The 9,279-nt window shown below is 37.4% G+C and overlaps 1 pseudogene; it reads left to right on the top strand.

The window, feature by feature from the left end:
* Window positions 1–1,862: 1,862 nt before the first annotated feature.
* On the top strand, window positions 1,863–8,556 carry LOC112822965 (histone deacetylase 1 pseudogene; annotated as a pseudogene).
* Window positions 8,557–9,279: the final 723 nt, after the last annotated feature.

Raw genomic sequence — 9,279 nt, 5'->3', positions numbered from 1 at the left:
CACGATGACACCCAGGAGGTGAGCACTGGCTGGAGATCCCTCACCGCTCCGATCTACTGAAGGGGCGACTCTAAGTGAGGTGACCCATGGTGCTGCAGCGGGTCCTTGCGGTTCTATGCTCTCCTTCTCCCGGTTGTTTTTATTTTATTTCATTAATTTTTTATTTTTATTTTATTTTATTTATTGACAGAGAGAGAGAGAGAGAGCGTGCAAGTAGGCAGAGCGTCAGGCAGAGGGAGAAGCAGCCTCCCCACTGAGCACAGAACCTGATTCGGGACTCAATCCCAGCACCCTGGGATCATGACCTGAGCCAAAGGCAGACGCTTAACCGACTGAGCCACACAGGTGCTCCTTAATTTTTGTTTTACTTGAAGTATAGTTGACACACAATATAAGTTTCAGGTGTACTACATGATTTGAGAAGTATATACATTACAAAATGCTCACCATGTTACCTGCAGCTTCCGTCTGTCATCATACAACAGTATTACAATATTATTGACCATATTCCCTATGCTGTACGCTTCATCTCCTGGTTCTTTTTATTTATTTTTTAAAAGATTTTATTTATTTATTTATTTACTGTTGGGGGGGGAGAGGGAGAGAGAGAGAGAGAGAGCTCACAAGCAGGGGGGAAGGGCAGAGGGAGAGAGAGACCTCTCAAACGACTCCCCACTGAGCAGAAGCCCTATGTGGGGCTCAATCTCACGACCTGAGATCATGACCTGAGCCAAATCAACAGCTGGCCACTCAACCTACTGTGCCACACAGGTGCCCCAGTATCTCTTGGTTCTTTTTAAATAGGTGTCCTCGCACGTCTGAGTGCTGCGGCCCCTGCCTTTGCCCTGCTGTGCCACACGCTAGAGCCCAGCGATGGGGAAGAGATGGTTCAGTTGTGTGGATGGCTGGGCGGGGGGGGGGGTACGCTGGGAAGGAATAATCTAGAAGCACCACAGATATAACTTCTGCTCTTGACTGTGATTAACTCAGTCAAAAGCAAAATCGCAGCAGTAAGCATGTGAATCACAGAAAAGTCCCTTAAAAATCGTTTGACAATTGGTATAACACTAAAGATAAACCAAAATTAAAGAATACGTGTTTAAACCAGAATATTAGTCTAGACAAAAAAAAAAAAAAAGGAGAAGATGATCCTACCTTCTTCCTGGTCACATACCTTCTCAGTTATTGTAACAGTTCTGACAGAGGAAATGAATTATCATAAAATAATAACCAGACCTCCTCCCAGCCAAAGGAAAAGATAAAACCTTCTAGATTCACAGTTTTCATTGTTCTTAGAATTTAAAACTTTTGATTAACATTCTGATGATGAGATTATCTATTTCTTAGGTAGTTTCATAAATAAAACTATAATGAATGTAATTCTTTTTTATTTTTATTTTTTGTCCATTTTTCTTTTTTTTATTATAATGTTATGTTAATCACCATACATTACATCAATAGTTTCTTATTAAGGCCTAGAGTTGGATTTTGAACATTGAGAAAAAGCATAAGCCCAATATCCTGGCATAAACAATTACTCTTTAATTTTTGTTATTTTTAGTGTTATATTAATTGTTAAACAAATTTGATTCTTCTATGATTCACATGCTTACTGCTGTGATTATTTTTGACGTTCACTATGGTTTTGGTTCCTGTGCACTGACATTACATTGGACAATTGAGGCTTTTTTCAGACTGTAAAAATAAAACATTTGCAACAGTCAAATGTGAGGAAGACATACTGTTTCTATTTTGGAGAATTCTTGTAGAATTGGTCTGGTTTCTTTTTTCTAAAAGACAAAATATACTTCATTGTTTACTTAGCCATAACCATCCCAGTTATACTATTTGGGGCAGGGACCATGGACCTTGGGGAGTGTGAGGGATATGAGATCAGGGTGAGTTTGGGAAGTAACATAAATGGCTCTAATAATATATGCAAGCTCTTAGCATTTGATTCTATTTTGGAAAAAAAAACAAGTTTAATTCTAAAGAAAAAAGCTTGTCATGTGTTAGCTGAGTTCTATTTAAAGAGCCTTGTATTTTTAGTTATAAACATAGTTCTCTCTGCTTCTATGGTCCTCAGCCATATGAAAATGTTGTTCAGAGAGAAGACCACCAGATGCAAAGTCAGTAATATAATAAATGGATTAAAAATACAGAAAGTAAGTTGTCTGCAGATAAATCAAATAGAGTATATTAATACAGGTTCATCACCCCTTATATGAAACTTCTGGGTTCATATGTGTTTCAAACGCTTTTTCAAACATATGCCCTTTATCATGCACATAATAACTTTCTCAGAGTTTGAGGAAGCACCCTATAATCAAACCCATTAATGTGTTTACAACAAAATACAGAAACACTCACACTACGTGAAATAAATAAAGACTATGAATAACCTCACATCATTTTGGGCAGGTTTTGCTGTCTGATGAGTTTACACCAAAATTAGGAAAAGACATTTAGTCTTCAGAATTTTTGCATTTTGTAATTGAAGGGACAATAGATCTATAAGGGTGCCACAAGGCAAAATATTATATTTTTCTCTAGTTATAAGCTATGTGGTGTCCAAAATAAAACACATATTTTAGAAGTTACTGGGTTTTTTTAGTGCAAATTCATTAAAAGGGGGAAGAAATAAATGTCAAATTTATTTTTTCATCCAATTTCAGATGTTGAAATATCTTAGAATAAAAAAATGCAAAGGTATTTGGTATTTTTGTAAATATTGACATTTGAAATAAAGCTGTCATATTGCTTTTTAACAATGTCTCTAATGAACTCTAAGTAAAATATTAGACTGATATCTACCATCACCCACTTTACAAATACACAAATTATTATGAAATAATATGGTGTCTGAGATTTGGCATAAAAATGCTAGCAAAAAAAAAGAAGTGGGGAATAAATGAAATAATATTGGCAAAATATTAGTAATTGTTGAAGTTGGATAATGAGGGTCCACTAAATCATTCGATTTTCGGATATATTTGAAAATTTCCATAATAAAACATTTTGGTGCTGTTTTAGTACAGATGACAAGTTCCCCTTTAGCACTCTTAAATATATATATTTTTAAGTTTTATTTCTTTGTCAGAGAGAGAGAGCACAACCTGGGGGAGTGGCAGGCAGAGGGAGAAGCAGTCTCCCTGCTGAGCAAGGAGCCCAGTGTGGGACTCGATCCCAGGATCCTGGGAACATGACCTGAGCCGAAGGCAGATGCTTAACTGACTGAGCCACCCAGGCTTCCCAGCACTCTTAAATATTGTGTAATTCTCTTTTCTCTTTGAAATTGCTTTGCCATTCCACAGTCCCTACATACTTTTATCTTCATGTAATTTTTAAGCTTGAAAATCTTGATCACCCTATCATACTTCTCTGCAACAATAGTCATATAAAGTGAATTTTGAAAAGTTATTTTCTATGATCCTAAAGCTCTGAGTACTACAGATGTCTCCCCAATTGAGTTTTTAATACAATCATAATTTGTTTATAAAATAAATATATTACATAAGATGTATGCAGCTTTGATAAATAAAAGCTAAAATATTTTAGATTTACACCTTTTCAGGAGAGATGGAACTGTGTTTTAACTTTTTTAAATCAGTGTACCTCTATGAGATGCATATTATTAATTACTAGAATGAGACCAGTTTCTAGTCTCGTCAGTTCTATGCCCATTTTTAGGAATATGGAATATTTTGAAATATCCCTACTTTTTAATATTTATATATTTAGTGCTGAGAAGCTGTTTACATTAGAAAATAGATACAAATGTGAAAACTTTGTAGTAGCAATGTCATTTTGACGTCTTTCCAAGTCATATACACATAAAAACTCCATAATGATCTATTATTAAAATAGACCTATTATTAAAAGTTATTTTAAAATCTATCAGCTGACAAGTTAGATTAGGCTTTCCTTCACTTCTGATGAAAGCAAATAATTAGAAAACAGCTCAAAAATTAGCATTAGAATAATTTACTTTCATTAGAATAGTCATTAGAATAATTCACTTTCTCAGCATTAACATCAATACTTCCAATTTTCCCTTTGCTTTTGTTCATACCTGAAGCATGATAGACTTTTGTGAAAAAGGAGATGAGCCATTATTAAGATCTCTTGGGAAAGAGTGAAGATAAAGATCTGACAAATAATTCCCTTAAAATATCCACATCATCTTACCTCACTCTTTTTGAATGAAATTTAAGAAGTTACAAAAAGTAATATAGGTTGGTTGGGGAAAAAAAATGGTCAAATGAAATAGATGTTTATAATGTTAATGTTTATAATGTTATTTCCTCACCCCCAAATGTGAGCTCAAGTTTGAATGCCTGACTGGAAACTGGGGAAAAGGCCTATTCAAAATTAAGAGGCAAACCTAGTATGAAATCTGAGATGAGAGAAAGAACAGAGGACCAGAATTAACCATGGACCAAAGAAAAGAGTTCTTCACAGTAAATATTTTTCTTCTTTTAAATTTCTGCTGAATTCCAAGTTTCCACGGTGGGGAGTGAGATAGGTTATTCCAAAAGGCTAGGTTGGAGTAGAAGATGCAAATATTCATGAATTGAGTTTAGCTAAATACTGTAGATGTGTGCCAAGATAAAAACAACAAACAGGTGAAGTTAGAGATTAACCAAAATCTAAGAGTCAAAAGTGAGTTATCAAACCTAGGCTACTGAATCAATGATCTGGGGCATAGAGAAGGAGCAGACACAGTTGATTTGGAAACAAATAGGGAGGATATGGATCGGAATTCCAGTGAGTGATTTATCTTCTAGAATCTGAGTACTTTCTAAACTCTAGAGACCTCACAAATGTTTATTTGTATCTTGCTTACATGAATGGCCTGGGGCACAGCCAGGGGTAATTTGTCCTGGTTTAATGGATTTTCACAGAAGTAGAATTCTAATAATTAAGAATTTTATCGCCTTGGGTTAAAGCATCTTGAATAGCTTTCTGTTAAAGTGTAAATGTGCCTGGAAAGGATGAATTATCAATCCTCAGCTAGAGTGAAATAAGAAGGCTTTTAAAAAAATTTGTTTGTCAGAAAGAGAGAGAATGAACACAAGCAGGGGGAGTGGCAGGCAGAGGGAGGAACAGGCTCCCTGCTGAGCAAGGAGCCCACACGGGACTCAATCATAGGATTCTGGGATCATGACCCAAGCCAAAGGCAGACATGTAACCGACTGAGCCACCCAGAGCCTTAAAACAAAATGTATGGTGGTGTTTTCACTTGTCAAAATTTACTGTGTCCTTAAAACCGGTTCAATTTTATTGTATGTAAATTGCACCTTAATAATTCAAATGAAAAAAATCAAGCAAACAGAATGTTGCACCTTTCAGTTTTTAGGGTTGGAAGAATTTTCAATTGAGAAAAAATTGGACTGAGTGATTTCCAACTCTGCTTGAGTTTGACCTTCCCATTGAGATTTTCTCCTCAGTTTCTACCCATGCGACACTTTTTGAGGAATGTGTTGCTCTCACTTCTTAAAATGTTTCTCTCTTTTGACTTACAAAATATTTCCATTTAAAAAGTTGGAAATGATTAAAAATTATCAAATCTTATAGAATTTAATGTTTCTTCCGTATTTACTTTTCCCTACAACTTTCTCCCCTTAGATGTAACCATTTTTAACAATTTCAGTTTTTATCCTATCACACCTTTCTTTATGCAAATTCAGATATACATATCTTTTTTTTAACCAAATTGTATCATGACTAACATATTATTCTGAAACTTGTTTTTTTATTCAGTGACATATCACGTGTATCTTTCTACTGCTTATACATCCACTTCATTATTTTAAGTTTGAATTTTATTCTAGTGAAAGAATGTATCACAACTTTTAAACCAGTCCTCAACTGATTTACTTTAAATTTGTTCTAGTTCTTAACAATTTCAAAAATGCTACTAAGAATAGTCTTGAGCAACTATCCTTGCCCATTTTAAATGAATATTTCTGCTCGAGAGATACTAAGAAATGGATTTACTGTGGCAGTGGATATGTGTATTTTTACTTTTTTTTGGTAAGTATTATTTTACACTCCTAAAAATAGTATATAAGAGTATCCTTTTCTTCACTGTGATGTTTTGAATTTTTGCCTAAATAAAAGTAATACCTTACTTTAATTTTCATGTCCCCATCCATTAGTAAGGTTTAATATTTTAAATTATGTTCACTGGCCATTTGTATTTATGTTCCTTCACTTGCCTGGTAAAGGATTCCAGAATATGCCACTTTGGCATATTGAATATTTTAAATTAAAGACACTTAGGAGGGGCACCTAGGTGGCTCAGTCGTTAAGCGTCTGCCTTCAGCTCAGGTCATGGTCCCAGGGTCCTGGGATAGGGTCCTAGGGATAATGTCCTAGGGATAATAATAACCTAATGCATGAAATCCTGTTTGATATGGTGTAGATGGTTCTGGAGATGCTCAAGAAGTGAAGTTATTTTGGCCGGTCGGACCGACTGATGGGAGGGACAGGAGGCAAGCAAGACTCAGGGCACCTGGAGGAAAGTCTGTTACTACTACGACCGGGATGTTGGAAATTACTATTATGGACAAGGCCACCCAATGAAGCCACACTGAATCTGCATGACTCACAATTTGCTACTTAACTATGGTCTGTACCGAAAAATGGAAATCTATCGCCTTCACAAAGCCAATGCTGAGGAGAGGACCAAGTACCACAGTGACGACTACATTTTATATTCTTGTGCTCCATCCGCCCAGATAACATGTCTGAGTACAGCAAGCAGATGCAGAAATTCAACGTCGGTGAGGACCGTCCAGTATTTGATGGCCTGTTTGAGTTCTGTCAGTTGTCTACTGGTGGCTCTGTGGTGAGTGCTGTGAAACTGAATAAGCAGCAGACAGACATCGCTGTGAATTGGGCCGGGGGCCTGCACCATGCAAAGAAGTCTGTGGCATCTGGCTTCTGTTACATCGATGATACCGTCTTGGCCATCCTGGAACTGCTAAAGTATCACCACGGGGTGCCGTATATTGACACTGATATTCACCACGGTGATGGCGTGGAAGAGGCCTTCTCTACCACAGACCGGGTCATGACTATGTCCTGTCATAAATACAGAGAGTACTTCCCAGGAACTGGGGACCTATGGGATATTGGGGCTGGCAAAGGCAAGTATTACGCTTTAACTACCCTCTCCGAGATGGGATCGATGATGCGTCCTATGAGGCCATTTTCAAGCCGGTCATATCTAAAGTGATGGAGATGTTCCAGCCCAGTGCAGTTGTCTTACAGTGTGGCTCCGACTCCCTGTCCAGGGATCGGTTAGGCTGCTTCAGTCTGATCATCAAAGGGCACACCAAGTGTGTGGAGTTTGTGAAGAACTTCAACCTGCCCATGCTGATGCTGAGGGGGGCGGTACGGCTACACCATCCGCAACGCAGTCCACTGCTGGACGTATGCAACAGCCGTGGCCCTGGACACAGAGACCCCGAATGAGCTTCCATACAACTACTCTGAATACTTTGGACCAGATTTCAAACTTCACATCAGTTCTTGCAATATGACCAACCAGAATACCAATGAATACCTGGAGAAGATCAAACAGTGACTGTTTGAGAACCTGAGAAGGCCATCCCACGCACCTGGGGTCCAAATGCAGGTGATCCCTGAGGATGCCATTCCAGAGGACAGTGGCGATGAGGACGAAGAAGACCCTGACAAGCGCATCTCGATCTGTTCTTCTGACAAACGAATTGCCTGTGAGGAAGAGTTCTCAGACTCTGATGAGGAGGGAGAAGGTGGGTGCAAGAACTCTTTCAATTTCAAAAAAGCCAAGAGAGTCAAAACTGAGGATGAAAAAGAGAAAGACCCAGAAGAGAAGAAAGAGGTTACAGAAGAGGAGAAAACCAAGGAGGAGAAGCAAGAAGCCAAAGGGGTCAAGGAGGAAGTCAAGTTGGCCTGAGCCGACCTCTCCAGTTCTGGCTTCCTGCCAAGTTCCCCACCTTTCTTCCACAACCCCTCAGATTTTATATTTTCTATTTCTCTGTGTATTTATACAAAATTATATTAAATATAAATATCCCCAGGGACTAGACAGGAACCAGGGCCCCAAGCCCAGGGCACATGTTATGAGTGAGCTTTTCTAGTGGCTGCCTTGCCACCATCCTTCCCCAGTTCTTAATTTTGAACCATAAAGGGTGCCGGGTCTGGAAGGCATACTCTTAAGCAGCCATGGGACAAAAATCCTGAAATGCCAAGTGTCTGCTTAGTAGCTTTGGAAAGGTGCCCTTACTGAGCATTCCAGAAGGAGTGGCTGGGTCTTCAGGGACCACCCCTCCCAATCAGGCTCCTTAAGGTAACAGCTGTTTTTAGATTGGTTCTGTTATCATGCCTTCCCACTGGCCCCGTGTGAGCCAAGGAACTCCCACTGCCTGCCCTCTATCCTCGCCCAATTCTGCAGGTGGAGACTAGTAGTCTAGTACCCTTTTTGAGATACTATTTTCATTTTCGTGAGAATCTTTGTAATAATAAAATGGTACATTTCTACATCCTCCTGAAAAAAAAAAAGAAGTGAAGTTATTTTGTTGTGAATTTTTATTATTTTGGTCTCCAGAACTTCCAGCTACTGCTTCGTCTTGATTTGAACTCAACTGTTACTGTTTGACATTTAAAGAGACACAATTTTAGGAAAACTCTTAATATATTAGTTGTGAAGGAATTGAAGCTAAATCTGTTATTTTTCCTTTACTATAAATCTTTTTCTAAAAAGAATAGTTTCATGTTAAAACATTTAATGTTTAAGTATTACCTTAATAATATTGTATTTTAAAATCGCTATGAGAGCAATAAGCAGTGCATTATCATCCCTATTTTTTATTGTGTACCTATTTCACACAAGGTGAAAGTGTGTGAAAATTTATCTTTTAAGTACTCTTTCATCATTTTTATATGCTATATTACTCTATTTTCTAATGTATTCTATATTTAATAGAATTTTAATAGAATTTAAACCTTTTAAACTATTTTTCCACCATCATAAACTGCTGGTTTGTAAACTGATATAACACCTTTGAAAAGTAATTTGGCAATTCAAAGTGCTTTGGTGAACTGAAGATGTCATTGATCCTAAGATAGAACTTTATCGCAAAGAAAGAAATAAAATCTGTAGTTTGATACAATGATTTCTTTCATTTGTAACATTTATTTTATACTTAACTGAGTTTAGACATTTTTAGATGTGAAATTGTATCATTTATAATTTTAGTGCATGTATAAAAAGGAAAAACATAAGCC

This window comes from Callorhinus ursinus, unplaced genomic scaffold (assembly GCF_003265705.2).
Source record: "Callorhinus ursinus isolate GAN/ISIS: 27379988/994484 unplaced genomic scaffold, GSC_fseal_2.0 scaffold5, whole genome shotgun sequence".
Taxonomy (NCBI): domain Eukaryota; kingdom Metazoa; phylum Chordata; class Mammalia; order Carnivora; family Otariidae; genus Callorhinus; species Callorhinus ursinus.
This window is presented reverse-complemented; position numbering and strand designations above follow the sequence as displayed.